The sequence below is a fragment of the Lactuca saligna genome, chromosome 2 (genome assembly GCF_052625555.1).
Source record: "Lactuca saligna cultivar CGN05327 chromosome 2, ASM5262555v1, whole genome shotgun sequence".
Classification (NCBI taxonomy): domain Eukaryota; kingdom Viridiplantae; phylum Streptophyta; class Magnoliopsida; order Asterales; family Asteraceae; genus Lactuca; species Lactuca saligna.
The window spans coordinates 98,001,840-98,025,682 of record NC_136418.1 but is presented as its reverse complement, the minus strand read 5'-3'; the positions used below and the strand labels follow the sequence as shown (position 1 = coordinate 98,025,682).

Below are 23,843 nucleotides of genomic sequence, written 5' to 3'. Positions count from 1 at the left end.
AGCTTCATCTCTTAAAAAGGTTTATTGATTTACGTCACACATTATTGCGTGCCCTTAATTTAGTGTCTCAAGAAAAAAGATTACAAACACGAAGGGCACTTTATCTTAAATGTGCGTCGTCTGTACCTATTGCTTTATAATTTTAATGAAATGCATGTTTAATAGACAAGGGGGAAACAAAATCCCTGAAATTTTGAAAACCCGCCTCGTTCTTTCTTCATTTTATCTATCTTTCATCTTTGCAATCGACTCTCTTCTCTGATACTCTCTCCTCTAGATCTCGATTCATTTTGTACCTCCTATATCCCTGTAAACCCTAAGCCGTCGCCACCTCCCTTCTCTCTAGCACATGCTTATTTTCTTCCAAGCTTCCACTTCTCTGGAACTGGCGTTTTTTTTTTTTTTTTTTTTTTTTTGACTTTTTTCGTTGTCTTTGGAACTGGCGTTTCACTTGGCATTTTCTTTCAGCAAGTCGTTAACCATGGCTTTGCAGATTGCGAGATGTTTCCTCCGAATCCACACAACGGATGAGGTATTCACAACCACCTTTAGGAACCCTACCAACATGCTTTTCTCGCCGAACGATCGGAGGTATTCTTCTAGCTCCTCCGATCTCATTCGTGCCACTCTTTTCCCCGACGACGGTATTGGTCCCAAGATCACAACCTCCATCAAACAGGTGCACTTCCGCCTTCTTTATACTCAATATATTGCTAAAGCCTGATCCTTGTTTGTTTAACACAGTTTTGTTATTCTTATGCTGTTGTTTTCTTTCATTTTTAGGTTTTTGTTGCATAGTTTGGGGTTTAAGAATTTTGTATTATCATTCTACTGTTTAGTTGGTATAGATTCAATTTAGAATAGTAATCGCAAGTCAAATTATGTATGTATGTTGAATTTGCTTTTCTCATTATGCAGATATTCAATGCTGTAGAAGTCCCAATTGAATGGGAAGAACATTACGCAAGGACAAAAGTAGATTCCAAAACCCAAAGCTTTGTTACATGGGAAAGTCTACAATCTGTATGAAGAAACAAGGTTGGATTAAAAGGTCCCATGGCTACACCAATTGGAAAAGGTCATCGTTCCTTGAATCACACTTTAAGAAAAGAACTAAAACTGTTTGTAAATGTCAGACCATGTTATAGTCTAACTGGTTACAAAACTCGATATAATGATGTGAATCTCATCACAATCCGTGAAAACACAGAAGGAGAATACAATGGTCTTGAACATCAAGTAAGTTTATATCATCTTCATATAGATTCATCATTCATATCATACATGATACATTCAAATCAATGTTATGCAAATTCTAATCTTTTTACAGGTTGTCAGGGGAGTTGTTGAAAGTCTTAAAATCATAACACATCATGCAAGTTTGAGAGTGGCTGAATATGCTTTTCATTATGCTATAGCTCATGGTAGAAAAAGAGTTTCTGCTATACACAAAGCTAACATCATGCAAAAAACTGATGGCTTATTTCTAAAGGTATTAAATTTACACAACTTTTACCATGCTTCATTCTTTCATTACACTAAATTTTAATATTTACGATTTGATCTCACTATTAAAAATCTGATTTTTTTTCCTAAAACATTAAGTGTGAAAGGAGAGATAGAGAAAGGAGGTTCACCGATGGAAGTGCCAGAAGAACCAAAGCATCAAATCTGAAGCATATGGAAAAATGCATAAAATCTGCAGCATATGGTGATGTAGTGAGGTTCTACACTGGAGCCATGCCAACATTTAAGGTTATTTGATCAACTTTTCATTCTTTTATGTTTTTTCATATCAAATGCTTATAAACCCATGCAATTCATTTGTCTTTCTGTAAGTATATATGCTTTATTTGTTCCTAAATTGTCGTTTATCATTTCATTTATTAGTGTATGTTTAGACAAGTATGTTGCTACTTCTTTTGTTATCTTGAGGACTTCATAGGAACATGACCTAATATATGGGTATTTTGTTATTATTTAATACAAAAAGAACAACTTAATAGAAAAAAGCAAGAAAAATGAGATTGTTCCCATTAAGTCCCAACTTTTAACAAATTTGTGTTGCATAGCTTAACAGGTCGTGTTACATAGCTTATTAAACACAAACAATTTATATATTGTATGATTATTGTGTTCATGATGACAGAGATGGGATACATTTTACAGCAGCTGCGAGTGGAGCAGCGGCAATTGAGATCTAAAACTTGATGAGAGTGAAGATGAGAAACAAAAGCAGGATGGTCAGTTGAAGGAGTTTATGGGGAAGAAGCTTGTTTCTGCAACCGAAGAAGGTCTAAAATTTATATATGTTGTATATCTTCATGTCAGTAGTGTCTTAATTCCTTATCTTTTTTCATTCTCCTTTTCTTTTTTAGTAAAAAGTTTATCTTGTTTTTTGGTCATCTGCCTTTGATTTTTAGAGCTCCGACTGTTAGTCCACCTAGACCTATTTACTTAACAAGAATTGGAATGAGAAGAGTCTATTCACTAGAGTTCAGACCACACTTAATGGATTTAGGGCTTGCAGATCCTCTTTTAGGCTCACCTGGTGTTCCAGGAGATTCAGAGAGAAGCTTTTACCTTAATCAACTCTTTACAACTGGAGCTGCAATCATTACCTGTAATGGCTCCTTTTCATTCTTCACATTTATCAGGTCTGTTTTTAGTTAATGATTCTTGAAACTAAATATGTTGTATGCCTTGACAATGTTATCTAGAAACTTGTCTTTTTTCAGTTATTCAAATAATACCAACTTGATGCTAATGTTATGGGGATGTGGCTGTGAGCTTACCATTTGCTGACGTGGTAGGGTTGACCGATGGGAATGAGGTCATAAGAGATCTTTTGGATTATTCTTGGGTTGGAAATATTACAGGGCTTAGAAATGGTGATATTGAAGTTACTTGAGCTGATAGAATTGTTTTAATGGTATGTTGAATTATATTACTTGTAAAAAGACATGAATACCCTTCTTGTTTGAAGTAGTTTTTTGTTTATTGATATGATGCTTGGTGATATCAGGTGGGCCCATAAGAAATATATGTAGTAGGGCATGATGATGATGATGACTCGGCTGGTGGTGGAAGTGAAGTGAGTGATGATGCAACAAGTTTGGAAATAATGGAGGGTGAAGATAATGAAATGGAAAATCTTCAAAAGGCACCAGAGGTTCATTTCTATTTATGTTTCTATTTATAAAAATTATAATAAACAAATAAACGGGTTTACTTTTTAAAATGTTTTTTTAAGAATATTCGGATGCAAAATGGACCAGATATTAGTGTTATTATAGATGAGCAAACAACTGAAAGCATTTAGACAAATGGTGCACTCTCTATACCCTTAGCTGCCCTTGGATTCATAAAAGGTTAGCAAGTGGAATTTTTTCTAAGGGTCAAAGAAACATTACAGGTAATTCAGGGGGTGATAATGTAACATTACATAAGGAGATAAAAATGATAATAGCCTTGAAATATTGGCTTCTGGATAAAAATGATTGTGACAACCTGATATTTCGACTCTATGTAATGACCTAATGTGACAACCCATAAATTATTCAGTCGCTTTAACCCGTTCCCATTAATAAAACCGTTTGTATTCCAATTATTCCGTTAACTTTTGGTTTAAATTAATTAAATTATGACTTTCATTATAACCTCGTGAGTGTCCAAACCCGTTAAAAACACATGAGAACGCCCCAAATTATTATTTGGAAAATTTTTGGTTTTGACCACGTTGGGTTATGACAATTAAATCGTGTAAAATTGTAAACCCCGTTTAACGTCAGTATCGGGTAGATTTCCACCGGACCACAAACTCAAGCCTTATATAAAATATGAGTGAACTTCAATTTAGCTTTTTACCACCACCTCATAACTTTCTCTCTCTACTCTCTCTCTAAAACTCGAGTTTGATCCAAAAATGCCTCTTCAAGCTTCCAAAATCGTAAGTAATCTACCCTACCTTGTTGTTTAACTTGTTAGGCATGAAAATCTATGTTTAAATCACCCAAAACACTCAAGAACAAGTGTTTACGGTTTGGGAACACCTCCCAAAACTGTGAACTCCCTTAAAAGGGTTTTTGAAGCGCCAAAACCCTTCCAAGTCCCTTTTAGTGCTTAGATATGGCTTAAGGACATGCATGTACGAGATTTGAACACCAAAATCATATCATTTGGGTAGTAAACATGAGTTTACAGACCAAGAACATTCTTGGACCATAAACACGTCTTCAAGGACCATAAACACCTTTTAAGGTGTTAAATTGCCACTTAAACACCTCCAAAAGCTTCCATGAGTACCTAGAACCTTATATTCCATCATGTGATGCATCAAACCATATAAAAAATGAGTCACACTTGAGTTTATGGTTTGGGAAGGTCTCCCAAAACCGTAAACACCTTCAAAGGGGGTGTTTAAGTGCCCTTAACACCTTGTATAGCTTAGAATTGGGTCTAGAACTTTGTATGATTAACCTACAACCACCAAAACACATGATTCATGAACAAACATGAGTTTACAGCCATAAAATCATGTGTTTAAGGTAGTAAACTCCCCAATTGTCCTTCAGGAACCGTAAACCTCTTTTTCCAAGGTCATTTCAAGTCCCGATCACTTCCATAGCCCTTGAATCAACCCCAGAACCTCCCCTTGTGCATTGTAAGACCTATAAACATCCAATAACACACCACCCATGAGTTTACGACCATAAACTCATGAGGATATGGTCATTGGACCGTAAACACCCCTAAGGGTTTACTCTTGAAGAGTAAACTCCTTATCTAGGCCCTACACATCCTTAGATGCAACCCGGGTCACTCCTAACACTTGAAATAAAGTGTTTTCACACCTCCGAGTGTATATTCTTATGTAATTAGTAGTTCAAAGTCTAATTAGATACAAAATTTTATCTCTTCATATTACATAGCAACCTCGCGTGTATTCAAGCCCCAAACTGACACTTAGCATCTTAGCTGACACATTTCTCGTCTGGTGAGTTCATACACCTACACCTTTTTCCATGTTTTTAATGTTTTCAGGGGGGGATACAAGCAAAAGTACAAGAATATCTTGTACTCAAACTTATTATTTCATTTGAAATGTTTCATATTCTGTATGCTTTTAACAAGCGAAATCGTATTAACCAACTGTTTGACTTGCATAGTTAGTTTTTAAACTGATTGCAAATCTGATTATATAAATGTTATATTGCATACTTCAGAAATGATTTTCCACTTCATTACTGTTAAAATCATTAACCTTAGAACTTTCGATACATCCTTGGTAACACTCCACAGAGATACGCGAGTTGAGGAGCCCCCTTTGTAACTAGAACTTAAATAGGTTTTTCCACATTATTACTTGTAAATTTGTTAATCTTAAATATTGGAGACACGTCCTCTGAAACATTCCACAGAGATACGCGAGTGGAGGACCGCCCCTGTAACCAGAATCTCCTGGACGGAGAGTGTCACTTGAGTGTATAGATCTATACGGGGTTGACTACCACACACCTCACTATTAGCTACAGTAGGACCGGCAGGTCTACGGGTGACAAAATTCATAAAATGATATTGGACTTCTTATTGCCATATCTAGTCTATTGTATGGTTATGGAACTCGCAATTTAGATAACAGAGATTTACTTGTTGGTAATAATGAACCTAGTAAGCTAATAACCTTAAGAATTAGTTTACTTCTCACACAATAGTTTTATATACGTGTTAAAACTAACATATATTCCAAGGATAACCAGGCTTTCAGGAAACTTCACACAAACACTTTAAGTATGGTGGATACTTGTACACCGCATTCCGAATCGATAACCAACTACAAACTTTTAAGGAAAATAAGGGTTTTTCCTGGTATAAATGAATTGTTCATACAAATGTAAAGTATCATGCGTAACTTTACTTTCAAACAAATGTAAATACTTCTTTGTAATTAATGGTTGTGTTTACTGTGCTTACTATGTACATTGGTTGTGATACTTTACCTGAAGTCCTCTGCCCCAAAACGTTTCCGCCATCGGTTTCGGGGTGTGACACCTAAAAAGTCAAGTATTGTAATCACTTTTGAATTAATGAAATTAACTTTGAAAATAAAATGTAAAAAAGTCTCTATTTGTCACACCCCGAAAACCGAAGGCGGAAACATTTCTTGGGCGGACTCCACGTTGAGTATCAAATCCAATGTGCATAGTAAGCAAAGTAAAACACAAAACATTACATTACATTACATAGATTTCATTACATCAGTTGAAAAGTAAAGTAGTACAAGTTTCATAGTTCCATAGTTTAAACAAAAGAAATACGTGACTTCCATTCGCTCCGTCTTCTACAAAAGAACGCAGGGTACCTATCTAAGAAGAACCTGAGAATACAAGCAGTTTGAAAATCAGCAAAAAGATGGTGAGTTCATAAGCGGTTTCTTTTTATGAAAATGTGTAAGATTCCTTTTAAATTCTGAAAATGTTATGACCCAAGAAAATCCCATATTTTCTTAAAAGTAGTTTTTAGTTAACTGATTACTTACACGCTTCTAGATATGTATATTCATTATCCCAGGAAAATCCTATATTTTCCTAAAAGTAAGGTTTTGATTTTAGATCACATTATAAAGTTTAACTCATAAAACTATTCACTGAAAAATCATGGGATTACTATCCCGTACCAAATATAAGACAATTTGATATACACAAAACTATAGATAGATGTAGATTTAAAGCTATAGGACTATCACCCAATACTAATTATAGATTCAAAACCATGGGATTATCATCCCGTACTAAATATAGATTTAAAACCATGGGATTATCATCCCGTACCAAATATAGATTTAAAACCATGGGATTATCATCCCGTACCAAATATAGATTTAAAACGTTGGGATTATCATCCCGTACCCAATATAGATTTAAAACCATGGGATTATCATCCCGTACCAAATATAAGAATTATAGATAGAAGATAGATACAAAGTTCAATTCTGTGAATAAACTTATATTAATACGTGTTGTGAGTCGGGTAACCGTGCTGGTACGACAACGAGACCACCTTGACACTTGTCAGACGTCGGACAATATCCAAAATTTGTCACCCCAGGCGTGCCCGCCTAACTGTAGCTAGTAGTTAAGGCGTGGGATTGTCAGTCCCGGATAGATCTATTCACAAATTCCTCGCTCTCCCTCCAGGAGACTCTGGTTACACTTCCGGGGAGGATTTACTGATCATCCATAAAGGGTAGTGACTAACTCACAAACTAGTACTAAACTATTCACAGGGTTCTCATACGATATCAAACATACAAAAGAGTATGAAACATAATACAGCGAATATAGATACATACAATGAAACTATCTGGCAATACATTCAAATGATACGGAGATAAACTGAATCAGACATAGTTTATCTAATAACTTTATATACATATTAGTACATGATAAAACAAACACTAAAGAACCCCAAATTATTCCCAATATAATTTGATTAGTTTGGTTATTTTCTTAACTAAAATCCATTTAGTTGTAGTTGATAAATCATCCCTCATGCTCAGCATAATACATAAGGGGTAAAGGTATTTATAAATTTTCCAGATATTATTTGAAACACATCAATGTTATGTTTTGAAAACAGTTATAGCTTGCTTGTATTCCCCCCTAAAAACATTGAAAAACACGGAAAAACCGTAGGGGTATGAACTCAACGTACGAGAAATGTGACGATTTCGGATGCTAAACGTTGGTTCGGGGCTTGCAAACGTACGAGATTCCTTTGTAAAATGAAAAGATACACATTTATATCTAATTAGGACTTAGATTACTTAATTGTTAGGGACAAAAACTTTTGGTCGCGGAAACACCCCATTGCAAGTGTTTGGAAGGACCCGGGTGGTGTTTAAGGACGTGTAATGATGCCAGGGACTTGGGAAATGAGTTTACTCCCCAAGAGTAAACTCCCTAATGGAGTTTTCGGCCATAACACCCATTCCCCATGAGTTTACAGCCGTAAACTCATGGTGGGGTGGTTTATGGTGTTTAATGTGTCACAAATGGATATTAACACTAGGAAATGCTTGGAATAATTTTATCTAAGGCTTGGATTGAATTAAAATCATGAAATGTAACCTTTAAGGGAGTTTACGGCCTTGGCATGGGGCCTATGGCCGTAAACTCTCATATCTCCTTGAATAATTGTTTTTAAGTTTCCAAAGTTAATCACATGTGGTTGTAAAAATTCCTACAAGCCTTGAAATGATTTTTGGGCACAATATGACATGTTTTTAGGAGTTTATGGCCATGGGGCACATGCTATGGCCGTAAACTCTCATATGTTGAGTTTTGTTGTGTTTAAAGCCCCTAAACTATTTTTGGTTGGTGCTATGATTTATTCCAAAGCTTTTGGTGGTGTTGGATGGCTTTCTAACACCTTGAAAATGAGTTTACACCCATGGTTGAGGAGTTTACGGACCACATACATGCCTTGGCCATGAACTCATATACAAGGCTCTAAATCATGGTTTAATGCATTCTAAGTCCGTTCCATAAAGTCCTCTAGCCATATCTAAGGTCCAATTGTGGTTTGGAAGGGTTTTGTTGCTCCAAAAACCCCATTTACTTGAGTTTACGGCCTAGGACTGTTCTAGGGCCGTAAACTAATGATAATGGCCCTAATCCATGGTTTAAACTTGAATTTGAAGGCTAGATAAGTTGCATAACATGTTAGGGAAGGTACCTCAAAGATTTGGACCCTTAAATTGATGATTTGGACCCTTAAACATGGATTTAGGAGAGAGGTTAGAGAGAGAGTAGAGAGAGGAGGCAAAAGCTTCAAATGGATGTTTAAACATGTTTATATAGGTCCTAACACTTGGACACGGTGGAATCCTACCCGATACTGACATTAAACGGGGCTTTAGGTCGCACCCGATTACGTTTCCGTCACTCGTCGGGGACATTTCTAAACTTTTTGAAATAAACATTTTTGGGCTAGTTTCATGAATTCCTAAAGGGTTTGGACACTCATTAGATTAAAATAATTATATAAATTTAATTAATTTAACCCAAAATGGAAACGAAACGAATTGACTAACGATAAATTTTTATGGGTAGAACGGGTTTTCAACGATGGAAAACTTCGGGTTGTTACATTATCCCTTCGTTAGAGGGAATTTCGTCCCGAAATTCAATGATTACGATATAGATCATGAATTGGAATGAGATATGGATAGACTTGTTGCCTCGGATCTTCACGTTCTCAAGTGGAATCGGGTCTCCGCTGGGCGCTCCAGTGAACCCTCAATATCGGGACGCGACTTTGTTTCGCACATAGACTCTCTCTCGATCTACGATCTCAATTGGTTCTCTCATGGAAGTTTCAACCCTGGACGACTTCGGTTTCCTCAAAGGCAATCACTACGGTTTCATCGGGCAAGTACTTCTAAAGATTCGGAACGTTGGAGACAGGATTGACGTTTCTAAGTTCTGAAGGTACTCGGAGTTCGAAGGCTATGGGGTGGATCCTAATGAGGATCTCGAAGGGTCTATTGTACCACGAGTTAAACTTTCTTTGCTCTCCATAGTGTGCCATGTGTTTCCAGGGTGAGACCATTAGTAGGACAGGATCTCCAACTTGGAATTTCCCAAGGTTTTCATTGGACATTGGTATAACTCTTCTATCAATCTAGTGAAGTTTTAAATTGTTCTCGGGTCTGGATGATCTTCTCAACGGGTTCGCAGATGATTTCAGAACCAGTGTGGGTACTACCAGGAAATCGACTCTAGGTTAGTTGCGCGTTTCCTACCTTGGCTTAACACAAAGGAATCTGCACTTTTGCTCCAACAAAAGGGTACACCTTTCCGTGTCGGGGTGGTTATGAGTTTGGTGATTCCGGAAGAATTTTTTGAATAGGTCTGCAATAATAGCTGGAAAAACCCAAGAATTGACCGGTTTTCTATGGGTGTCTTCGGTGCCGACCAATTATCTATTACTTCGACCTTATGAGGATCCACGTGTATGTCTTCATTGCTAACTACATGGCCAAGGGAGAATGGTTTGACCGAATGGTATCAATACGAACTCCTAGTGATCATATCGAGTCTTGAATGCTGCCTTGAAGCATCACTCTCCTGAACTTGTAGCTGATGGTGTCTTGACCTAAGGTATATCTTCGAGGAGTAGCTGGATCCCTGAAGTTATCGAATAAGTCATCTATTCGGGAATGGGGATATCGATTTTGGCGGTTAACTCATTAAGCTGATTGGGGAACTCTTGCATTTCTGATGGAGTAAAGCGATACGGAAGTTTGGCTACGAGGGTAGTTCTAGGGATTAGATTGACATGAGACTCGACTTGGCGTTCGTAAGAAATTCTCGGGAGCTCTTCGGGAAGATATCAGGAATACTACAGTTTTCGGGGTTGCTCTAGAGATCTTTAACTTCTTGTTTCTCGCTGATTGCATGGACTAGGAATACCTAACACTCCTTTTTACCGGAGTTTTCGAGCTTTGAGACAGAAAATGATGCGAAGATTTGGGCCAAGCTTGACACCATATCTCATGAGGGTGCGGTCAGAGGGAAAAGTTGAGACGAATAACTTTTTCATAACAAAGTGTATCAATATGATCATGACTCAACTGATACATGCCAAAGATAACATCAAAGCTCTTTATTGAAAATGACATCAGGGCAATGAGGAAAGAATGATTACTCAATGTAAGGATGTAGCTTGAGGATAAGTCGCTAGTGCACTCATTCTCACTGGCAACCATATTGACGGAAAATGTTCCGGTTATTAGACGAGGACTATATTTACGAAGATATTTGAATGAATGACTAATAAAACTTTCTTGACACTAGATTCGAAAAGAATGCGAACATAAGAATTGTCGAGAAGAAATATACCCGCGGAGGTGGGATCAACGGCTGCTTCCTCTTGCTTCATAGCTAAAACCATCTTAGCATTGTTGATGTTGTTGGTGGTTGCTGCCTTTGGGCAGTTTCGCTTGAAATGCCCGATTTCTCCACAACCATAGCAGGCCTGTCCGGTACTTGATCCAGAAGCTTAATTGACTAGATGAGCTGGTGTTTTGCATTTTTTAGCGGAGTGGCACTTTTTGCCACATCTTTTACAGATCCTATCGAAGCACAAGCCAGGGGTATAATGGTGATATTTGCACTTGTTGCACCAAGGGAGATTACCCGCATACCTAGTGGTAGGTGCTTGAGCTATCGGCACAGTAACAAGAGTAGCAGCAGCTTGAACTGTAGACACAACGACAGGAGTAGTGACAGCTTGAACTGCCACAGTTTCGCGCCTCTTGGAGGGTCCTTGGGAACTCTGACCCTTACGCTTTTTACTCTTATCACCTTCATTTTGATGCTCCTAAACATTTTCATGGTTTTGGAGGTTGATGTTACTTCTTGGTCCACTAAACCTGTCGGGGCAGAAGTATGTCACTGCGGTAGAAATAGCCAACTGGAACATCACTGGGTCGAATCGATAGGGAGGTGGCGATGGAGGGCTGTTGTTACTTGAACTGGATCCTTCCTTCAAAGACATTTCGATCTAAAGTGATTAGGAAAAAGAGGATGGTAAGTCCTCTGCATTAAATCAAGAGATATGAAACAGGGATATCTCTTTATAACAGACATATAACTTTGTTAAGCGATAGGGCAGGAATGAATTATCAAGGCAGATAAACTATCACTAAAGGAATGATTGAGGGAAAATGCTTGAACAGGAATTTTGTACGATAAAGTTGGATCTAGAAATACTCCCATAGTATTTCATGATTCACTGCGACGACAATTCGTTGTTTGGGATATTTGGGTAGGTTTTAGGCATGCTGAACACCACAGTCACTCCCAGACACATGTTGGCTGTGTCTCGAATGAATATAGTTGATCAGGCTATATTGACCCTAGACACAAATACATAACTGCCCAGGTTTAACCGCAGTATACAACACCCATTTACTTATGCTTTGTTCTACATATAGATACGAGTCTCGACGGTTAGGTATACTTGTATACTTTTTGAAAATACTTATATTTTGAAGTATACTTTTAGTTCAGAGCACTTAGACCTCTTAATGTTTATAGTCTTATACCATGTAAGGTTTGGTATACTCAGTTCACTATAAACAATGGCTCTGATACCAATCTGTCACACCCCGAAAACCGAAGCCGGAAACATTTCTGGGGCGGACTCCACGTTGAGTATCAAATCCAATGCACATAGTAAGCGAAGTAAAACACAAAACATTACATTACATTACATAGATTTCATTACATCAGTTGAAAAGTAAAGTAGTACAAGTTTCATAGTTACATAGTTTAAACAAAAGAAAGACGTGACTTCCATTTGCTCTGTCTTCAACAAAAGAACGCAGGGTACCTGTCTAAGAAGAACCTGAGAATACAAGCAGTTTGAAAATCAGCAAAAAGCTGGTGAGTTCATAAGCGGTTTGTTTTTATGAAAATGTGCAAGATTCCTGTTAAATTATGAAAATGTTAGGACCCAAGAAAATCCCATATTTTCTTAAAAGTAGTTTTTAGTTAACTGATTACTTACACGCTTCTAGATATGTATATTCATTATCCCAGGAAAATCCTATATTTTCCTAAAAGTAAGGTTTTGATTTAAGATCACATTGTAAAGTTTAACTCATAAAACTATTCACTGAAAAATCATGGGATTACTATCCCGTACCAAATATAAGACAGTTTGATATACACAAAACTATAGATAGATGTAGATTTAAAGCTATTGGACTATCACACAATACTAATTATAGATTCAAAACCATGGGATTATCATCCCGTACTAAATATAGATTTAAAACCATGGGATTATCATCCTGTACCAAATATAGATTTAAAACCATGGGATTATCATCCCGTACCAAATATAGATTTAAAACCATGGGATTATCATCCCGTACCAAGTATAAGAATTATAGATAGAAGATAGATATGAAGTTCAATTCTGTGAATAAACTTATATTAATACGTGTTGTGAGTTGGGTAACCATGCTGGTACGACAACGAGACCTCCTTAACGCTTGTTAGATTTCAGACGATATCCATAATTTGTCACCCCAGGCGTGCCTGCCTAACTGTAGCTAGCAGTTAAGGTCTGGGATTGTCAGTCCCGAATAGTTATATTCACAAATTCCTCGCTCTCCCTCCAGGAGACTCTGGTTACACTTCCGGGGAGGATTTACTGATCATCCATAAAGGGTAGTGACTAATTCACAGACTAGTACTAAACTATTCACAGGGTTCTCATACGATATCAAACATACAAAAGATTATGAAACATAATACAGCGAATATAGATACATACAATGAAACTATCTGACAATACATTCAAATGATACGAAGATAAACTGAATCAGACATAGTTTATCTAATAACTTTATATAAATATTAGTACATGATAAAACAAACACTAAAGAACCCCAAATTATTCCCAATATAATTTGATTAGTTTCGTTATTTTCTTAACTAAAATCCATTTAGTTGTAGTTGTTAAATCATCCCTCATGCTCAGCATAATACTTAAGGGGTAAAGGTATTTATAAATTCGCCAGATATCATTTGAAACACATCAATGTTATGTTTTGAAAACAATTATAGCTTGCTTGTGTTCCCCCCTGAAAACATTGAAAAACACGGAAAAACCGTAGGGGTATGAACTCATCGGACGAGAAATGTGACGATTTTGGATGCTAAACGTTGGTTCGGGGCTTGTAAACGTACGAGATTCCTATGTAAAATGAAAAGATACACATTTGTATCTAATTAGGACTTAGATTACTTAATTGTTAGGGACAAACACTTTTGGTCGCGGAAACACCCCATTGCAAGTGTTTGGAAGGACCCGGGTGGTGTTTAAGGTCGTGTAATGATGCGAGGGACTTGGGAAATTTGTTTACTCCCCAAGAGTAAACTCCTTAATGAAGTTTTCGGCCATAACACCCATTCCCCATGAGTTTACGGCCGTAAACTCATGGTGGGGTGGTTTATGGTGTTTAATGTGTCACAAATGGATATTAACACTTGGAAATGCTTGGAATAATTTTACCTAAGGCTTGGATTGAATTAAAATCACCAAATATAACCTTTAAGGGAGTTTACGGCCTTGGAATGGGGCCTATGGCCGTAAACTCTCATATCTCCTTGAATATTGTTTTTAAGGTTCCAAAGTTAATCACATGTGATTCTAAAAATTCCTACAAGCCTTGAAATGATTTTTGGGCACAATATGACATGTTTTTAGGCGTTTAAGGCCATGGGACACATGATATGGCCGTAAACTCTCATATGTTGAGTTTTGTTGTGTTTAAATCCCCTAAACTATTTTTGGTTGGTGCTATGATTTATTCCAAGGCTTTTGGTGATGTTGGATGGCTTTCTAACACCTTGAAAATGAGTTTACACCCATGGTTGAGGAGTTTACGGCCCAAGCACATGCCTTGGCCGTAACTCATATACGAGGCTCTAAATCATGGTTTAATGCATTCTAAGTCCATCCCATAAAGTCCTCTAGCCATATCTAAGGTCCAATTGTGGTTTGGAAGGGTTTTGTTGCACCAAACACCCCATTTACTTGAGTTTACGACCTAGGACTGTTCTAGGGCCGTAAACTCATGATAATGGTCCTAATCCATGGTTTATACTCGAATTTTAAGGCTAGAGAGGTTGCATAACAAGTCATGGAAGGTACCTTAAAGATTTGGAGCCTTAAATTGATGATTTGGACCCTTAAACTTGGATTTAGGAGAGAGGTTAGAGAGAGAGTAGAGAGAGGAGGCAAAAGATTCAAATGGATGTTTAAACACGTTTATATAGGTCCTAAAACTTGGACATGGTGGAATCCTACCCGATACTGACATTAAACGGGGCTTTAGGTCGCACCCGATTAAGTTTCCGACACCCGGCGGGGACGTTTCTAAACTTTCTGAAATAAACATTTTTGGGCTAGTTTCATGAATTCCTAAAGGGTTTGGACACTCATTGGATTAAAATAATTATATAAATTTAATTAATTTAACCCAAAATGGAAACGAAACGAATTGACCAACGATAAATTTTTATGGGTAGAACAATATTTCGACGATGGAAAACTTCGGGTTGTTACACTATTGGGTTACCTACTATGCTAGATATTGTGTCAAGGTTTACATAAATACTAAGAACACAAAAATCTGAGTTATAACGAAGAAGTTATGACCATTCTAAGATTTCCAACAAAACCGACAACACTAATTAACGAAAAACGTGAAGTTTCAATACAATAGTTTTTAGTTTTAAGTATCTAAATGAAAGTCGTAGATATCATTAAACCGTGAACGTACATAAAAAGAACGTCCAAATCTGACTTTGTATGAGGAAGCTATGATTTTTCCAATATCTGGATATAGCAGTAGACAGCTAAAAACTCGAAATAGAGATCGAGAGACTTTTGACCGAAACAACCTAAATAAGAATCGAAGGTCTCCACTAAAGTAGCGCAACAGTAAAAAGTATGACGAATATGGTCATCGGATGAAGGATTTATGGAATTTAAACGGACTTTTCCAGGTCCGGCCTGTTAAAAATAAATAATTAAAAATAAATTCAAAATTAGCCGACAAAGTCGAAACGAGAGTTGTAGAGTATATTCTCACCTATGCGTGCATATAAAGAACGTCGAAAACGGAGCTCGTACGCGAATGTTATGGATTCTACAAGTTCAAGACCCGAAATGCGAGGCTGTCAGGCTTGACACGACGTGGCACAGTTGGCCGCGACGTAGCAACATGACTGATGGCGTCTTGTCAAAATGGAAGAGGATAGGATTGTGGATGAGGATAGGGTTTGCTCCTCACGATGTGGCCATCCTTTGCCACGACGTGGCACCCAAAATCTACCCCTATAAATAGAACTCTTGGGGTGCTAGGTTTAGTTGCTCCATTCTTCTATCTTTCGTATTGAAACTCTGCGGTTAAGATCCTAAAGGCCCGGTTTTCACGCTCAAGTTCCGAAGGAAGGTTCTACACTCCCGAGATTCCCAAGAATCCTGAGAAAAATCAACTTTTTCATGTCGAAGTTCTACTCGATTTTCATCTTGCTTTCTCCAATCTACCAGGTGACTTCATACCTCTATAAACTACACTTTCAAATGTTTTATCAATGATTTTTATACACTTTTAAGGGGGGGGGGGGGAAGGTGAAATACAAGTAAGCACATGGTTATTATCGTGTGTAACATAAAGTTTCACTATATACTCTTTTTATCAAGTTAATCATATATGATTCATAACTACTACATGGGAACCTTCATATGCAATATATATTCTCGATAACATCTTGTCTTTTGGAAATAAAAGATGTTTATATATATATATATATATATATATATATATATATACGAATCAAATACTTTATTTATACTTTAAGTATATGTGATCATTTATGTCACTTTAAATGTTATACTTTACATAACAAGTGAGTATTACACTAGCGTTTACTATACGAAAGAAACACATTTTGAAAAACTATAATAGGTATAGTTTACAAGGAAATCATGAACATTTACATACTAGAAACACTATATCAAAGAGATATTTTTATACACAAGAACAAATGGACATTTTCATACGTAAATCTGTTTTATACTAAGTTTTGTGAGACATTTCACGTACTTTCGAGTATGCATTTTAAGTCCTCTATTATATACCAAAATCCCTTGTAGGGGGAGCGTGATACTTGTGTATAGATCTATATGGGATTGACAATCCCACACCTAAGCTGTTAGCTACAATTAGGCCGGCAGGCTTGGGGTTACAAAAATAATAAGTTTCCAACGCTTGAAGAACATTGTTATAGGCATCCTGGTCAAATAGTATGGTTATAAGACTCACATGGAGTATTAAAAACACATTGATTTACGGCGTTTTTCAAATGCCTTAACGATTTATACATAAACCTATTATTTTAGGCATGAAAAGCACTATTGCATTATAGTTTTGGAACAATTAAACTAGCTTCTACTTTAGTAGAAAATACGGGATTTTCTAAGAACATTTAAACATGTACAAACCATTTTCATTCTATTTCATACAAACATTGTCACTATATACTTATGAAGTCACTAGCTTAAATGCTGAGCTACTCCTTAAAAACCACTTGTATTTCTCAGGGATTCAGTAATACAGGTAAACTACAGCTTTTGAAGAAGGGACGCTGCAGCGTTAGTTTAATTTCGTTTTGACATCATATTGTAATTTCTTTTGAAACAAGTACCTTTCAACAATGTAAACTTTTAAATTATATATATGATGGTTGTATTACTTTCTTTACTGTGTATTCAAATGTGTCGATACTACATGAAGTCATCTGCCCTCGAACGATTCCGCCGTTCTGGTTTGGGGGTGTGACAAATTAGTACCAGAGCATTGTTTATAGTGAACTCAGTATATCGAACCACGTAAGATATAACTATAAATGCATAAGGGACTAAAACTCTCTGACAAAATGTTTTTACACCTAAAAGCTTGTTTCATTTAATTTAGATTATTTTGGGTCGTAAAAGTACAAATACATGCATACAACAATATATTTTCATGGTTAGAACTATGCAAGAAGTATTAAGACAAGTTGGACACTACGATTAGGCCTCGAAATATGTAATCGGATTTGGGACAAATATAGCCTGATCAACTATATTTATCCGAGATTGGACTAACGTATGTCGAGGAATGGTCGTAGTGAGCAACAAGTCAAAACTTACCAAAATAAACACTAGTATCAACCATACAAATTTAAATTCTATGGGAGTATTTGGGTATCGTCAACCGTCAAACTCAGGGGTAATTTTTACACGCTTTAGCTCTAGTCAATTCTTAACCATATTCATGTATAGACTCAATGGCTGGATTTCATCACCTACTACCCTAACAAAGGTAATGAAGGATGGATTGTAGACGACCCCGAGGAGGAACCCATGGAAGATGAGGAAGAGGAAGATTCAGATAGATTAGCTTCAGAGCCCGAGGTAATCAATCCACCAGCCATTCGACCTCCATCGGTTTGACCTCCTTTCAGGATGGGATATCAAGGACCAACTCCCGTCTGGGGAAGCACATCCACCATTGGAGCCAACAGCAAGGACTGTGTCCTCCTTACGGTATGTGTCGGGACTTGTACGATATTAGCGGAGGAAGTTGAGCTGATCGAGCACTCTTAGTTATGTTAGGCAAACTTGCCAATCAGGCTTATCAATCCGGAGTCCAAGCAAACCGGATTCGCGAGGTTGACATAAGGATGGAAGATAACGCAGCTGACATCCGTCGCCTAGACATGCTACAAGGGAATGCTCAACTCCACACCCAATCCCTCAAGGAACAAATGACTGCAGCTCTCTCCGAAATGAGAGATTTGAGGGAGCAACAAGCTGCCTTTGACAGGCGTCTCATGGGAGCCAAACAATCGGATGCGGAGTGAAGCTCCAAGCGTAATCCGCACAGCAAGTATTTCTCACCTAACTCCCAAATTTTAATATAGAATAGGATCATTGGATAAAAGTTTTAACTTCTTTAACTTTCTGTAATCAGAGACCTTTAGAAAGGTTAAAATTTTCTAACTTCGGATGTAACGCAACAATATGTTTAATATATATAGGGCATACCTCTTCCGTGTGTTAAATATGTGCATTCCATTCAAGTTCATGAGTTTGTTTATTGTTATTCAAAATCCATTGGTGAATCAAACTTAAAGTCCTGTGTTGGTCAAACCAAAACCTTGAACTATTGATGATAGTTAACTCGTTATCATTCAACTGTCAACCACCAAAACTTATAATATTTTATATTTATTTCTTGGCAGCGTGATGCCTCCTCGTCCAAAACTAAGACCCAGACCGGGTACGATACCTCCACCACCACTGCCTCCATCAACGGAAAATGCCGCATTGATAGTTGCTGTAATGGCTGCAGTAACAGCGGAAAATGGCCCAAATGAGTAACAATGGTTATGGTGGGGGAGTAAATAGTTTTATGAATGGCCAACATCCAGGTCGTTTAGGGGATTGTACATACAAGGATTTCATGAGTAGAAAACCCATTACTTTTAATGGGACCGGAGGGATAATGGCTCTATCACAGTGGATAGAGAAAACTGTAGCGATTTTTGGGATTTGTTTTTGTCCGGAAGGGAACAAAGTGAAGTTTGCTACCCGTACTTTCTCTGAGAGAGCTTTGATATGGTGGAATGGCCATGTCAAGTCACTAACGCTAGTAGTGGCTAACTCTATGGGCGGGTAGAATCTACAACAAATATTACTGCAAGAGTACTATCCACATGGCGAATTACAAAAGCTCGAACAAGAACTTTGGGGCCTTACCATGGTAGACTCAGATATCACGACCTATACCCACAGGTTCAGTAATTTGGCAATCCTTTGCCAAGGGATGTTTGCTCTAGAGAGTAAGAAGATCGAAAGATACATCTGGGGACTGTGACCCCAGATTCGAGGAAGTGTTCTAGCTTCCAAACCAATAACTTTTGATAGCGCCAAACAGTTGGCATAAGCTCTCGTAGACCATGGAATCTGTCAAGGCTTCGCAACGACCACTCCGGAGCAACCCAGAGGAAGCAACAAAGCAACAACAATACCAACAACAACAACAAGAAGAAATTCTCGAACAAAAGTAAGAGTCATCCTTCACAGGAACCTTCCAAGAAAAGACATATTGTGGCAGTCCATGCCGCTACTACCCCCACTGATGCTCCAGTTACCTTTTCACCAACGTAGCAATATGCTGGGAACCTACCGAAATGAAACAAATGCAATTTCTATCACAACGGAAATTATCGTTAGATGCGCTGTAACAATTGCAACAAGAAAGGGCATATAACCCGTTTTTATTGAGCACCAGCACAACCGATCACCCAAGTCCAAGGAGTCGGTGTGGGCCAGACATGTTATGGATGCGGTGAGGCTGGACACTACAAGAGAGACTGTCCTAAGGCAAGGAACGCTGGCGGCATAGGAAGAGTGCTGGCAGTTGGGCAGAACAAAGCAATAGCTGATCCCACGGTGGTTACGGGTACATTTCTCCTCAATAACGCTTATGCATGCATACTCTTTGATTGTGGTGCGGAGAGGAGTTTCGTGGGTCTTAAATTCAAGCTCATACTAGAATAGAACCCTAAATCACTCAATAAGATATTCACAGTAGAAATGGAAAATGGTAGAACGGAAAGCACAAATGTATGTACATAGGCTGCACACTAACTCTAAACGAACATTCATTTCAAATCGATCTAATGCCGATCACTATCAAGATCTTTGATGTCATCATCAGTATGGATTGGTTAAGCCTACACCATACCGATATTCTTTGTCACGAAAGAGCCGTTCGCCTAAACCTGCCAAGTAGCGAAACTCTTGTCATTTATGGTGATAAACCCGGTACCAATTTACAAATCATCTCTTGCATCAAAGCCCAGAAATACCTACTTAAGGAGTACCATGCCTTCTTAGCCCACGTGGTAGATAAGGAAAAAGAAACGAAGAGTGTCACACCCCAAAACCGGAACGGCGGAAATGTTCTGGGGTGGATGACGTGATGTCAAGTATCACAACATATGAAGTATAGTAATCCAAGTACAACAACCATTGCATTAATAGTAATAGTTTTACATGGTTTACATGACATTACATCATCAAAGTAATACAAATAATAATATAGATGCAGCTTGGTACTAAACTGTCTTCACCAATAGCTCCTAGGATGTACCTATCTATTACTGACATGAGAATACAAGTTATTTGAAAGCGAGTATCAACATTTTTACAAATGCTGGTGAGTTCATAAGTATTTAGTGTCGTTTTAATTCAAATAACTTTATACAAGTAGTAGTTTTAGAGTACACAGTGAATTAGAGTCCTTTCAAGAAAATCCTATATTTTCTAATTTAAAAGAAGTCTTCTACCATGATTGGATAAAGTTATGTTGTAAAAATTGATTTTTACCTTAACACTATAATTATCAAAATAGGTATTGATTGTAAAGAAAGTAGGAGAATATCAGGGAAAATAACATTTGCCTCAGCAGTGAAGACTGCTGACTAAAACAAAAGAAATCATAGACTCTAGGAGAGTATCGAATGAACGACGTGCCTGGCTCAGTCTAACGAGAGAAAACACAGACCCCAGCCAATATCAAATGAATGATATGTCTAGCAAGGTCTAAAAACAGTGAACACAGACCCCAGACAGTATCAAATGAATGATAAGTCTAGCAAGGTCTAAAACAAAGAGTGAATGTGAACTTGTGTGTAACCATGCTGATCGACGATAGAGTATGTGGTGACCCTCCAGGTCACACGTAGTGGTAGTGGCAGTAGTAATGGCAGTAGTAGTAGTGGCTTCATGTCAACCATGGGCCTTACCTGCGCAGACCGTAGCTAGTAGTCAGGGTGTGGGAGTGTCAATCCCGTATAGAACCATACACATGATGTTCGCTCTCCTTCCCGGAGACTCTGGTTACACGACATTGGTGCAATGAAGCATCGTAGTGAGTAATAGTGTGTCACATTCTAAAGTAAGAGAGAGATAGAGAAAGTGATAGTATAAGAGGTAGGGTGAGAGATAGATTCCCTTAACTATACCTATAATAGTTACTAGTGTTTATGATCTTATGAATGACGAGTGGGCGGATGCCCTTGCTACCTATGGGAAGTGAAATGATCGATATAATCCGATATATCTATGCTTGTATACGTAATATATAATTAATGATCAAACGACCTTCGGACGGATATCCGATCCCACGAGACCACATCTCAACGAAGAAAAGGAAATAGCGCGAGCAAGCCTTCCTAAGTCCTTTAAACATTATTTATATAACTATACAAGCACATGCATACATTTAACTAAGTAGAAGCGTTAACAAAGCAGAAGTATCCCATGAAGTAGAAGCGTTTCTCAAAGTAGAAGTGCTAATAAGGTATAAGCATTTACGAAGTAGTAGCATCATCAAAGTAGGAGTGGTTCGTGAAGTAGTAGTATTAATGAAGTAGGAGTGTTAATGAGTAGAAACGTATCGTGAAGTAAAAGCGTTAACAAGTAGAAGAGTATCGTGAAGTGAAAGCGTTAACAAATAGAAGCGTATTGTGAAGTAGAAACGTATTGTGAAGTATAAGTGAATCGTGAAGTATCAGTGAATCGTGAAGTAAACGTGAGTCGTGAAGTAAAAGTGAATCGTGAAGTAAAAGTGAATCGTGAATTAAAAGTGAATCGTGAAGTAAAAGTGTATCACGAAGTAAAAGTGTTAACAAAGTAGTAGCATTAACTACAAGGAAGTATAACGAAGCGGTAGTAAACAAAGTGGGAGTATAAAACATGGAAGAAAACTTTGATGAAATATTTTGAAAACCTTTATACTTTAAGAAGATCATTCGTAAACAAGTTTTGATTTTAACCTTGATAAAGTAGAGAAAACCTTTGTTTTAAATGCTACGATAGCAGAGTTTGAATTAAAACATACAACATGAGTGGTAATTTAAGAAAAACTTTGGACACATAAAGACGTTTTAGAAAAAACATTTCTAGTATCACACTTGGTAAAACAGTTGACAGTGTAATGAATCCTTGTGCATGCGGGTTATCAATCACATGTGGTTAATATGATAATTGGCATGTTTAACTTGTATTCCTAACCTAAAAGCATGTAAAAACATTTAAAAGGTTAATTTAGGGGTATGAACTCACCGGATGTAAGTGGATCCGATGAAGGTGCCGGTTGGGTACTTGGTGTCAAGTAAAGACTTGAACACACTTAGTGACCTGTTAAACATATGATAACATATGTTTACATATAATTAGTAAATATAATACTAATTAAACACGCATACGCATCCTAAAGTGCGGAAAACACTTTGGTTAAGTTTTTGGAGTGTCCCGGGTAACATTTAAGGACATTCATGGCTTGGGTAAGGAGTTTACTCTTCAAGAGTAAACTCTTAAGATATATCTCAGCCCTAAACACCTCATACCCATGAGTTTACGGCCATAAACTCATGGATGAGGTTCTTTAGTGCTAAATGGCCTTGAAACACTAGGGGATTAAATCTAGGTTTGAGTTTAATGCATTGGAAAGGGTTTTAACTCACAAGTGGACCATTTATTAGAGTTTACAGCCGTAAACTCCCCCACACATATTCCTTTGGTGTTTTAAGGTCTTAAGTGGTAGGGAATAAAGTTCTATGCATTTTCCAAGTCAAATGAAGGAGTTTAGGCATCATTTGGGCACTTAATGGGAGTTTACGGCCCATGGACCAATTCTATGGGAGTTCATGGCCGTAAACTCCTATTCACTTGTTTTAATTGATGTTTAATGTCCTTACTACAATGGAGGTTGCTTCTAGACATTTTCCAAGGCCATAGGAGGTGTTTGAGTGCAATTCTAACACATTCACTTGAGTTTACTCCCCTTGATGAGGAGTTTATGGACCAAGCAAGTTCTTGGGCAGTAAACTCAAGTTTACTCTCCAAAAATGCGTTTCAAGGTGTTCTAAGTCCGAATGTGTAAGTCCACAAGTCATATCTAAGCCTTAGGGGCAATTTGGAGGGGTTTTGGGGCTTAAAAACCCCATTCAGGGGTGTTCACGGTCCAAGAGTGTTCTGGGGCTGTAAACACATAATATTTCCCCCATTTGATGTCTTAGACACGAATATGTATGTCAGTTAAGCTATACAACAAGTTAGGGTGGATTGGTTACTCGTTTGGGGCACGAAACGGATGTTTTTGGCTCGAAAATAAGTTGTAGAGAGAGAGAGAGTGTGTG

The 23,843-nt window shown here is 37.6% G+C and overlaps 1 pseudogene; it reads left to right on the top strand.

Moving 5' to 3' along the window:
• The first annotated feature begins 408 nt into the window (after window positions 1-408).
• On the top strand, window positions 409-18,494 carry LOC145029902 (3-isopropylmalate dehydrogenase, chloroplastic-like; annotated as a pseudogene).
• Window positions 18,495-23,843: the final 5,349 nt, after the last annotated feature.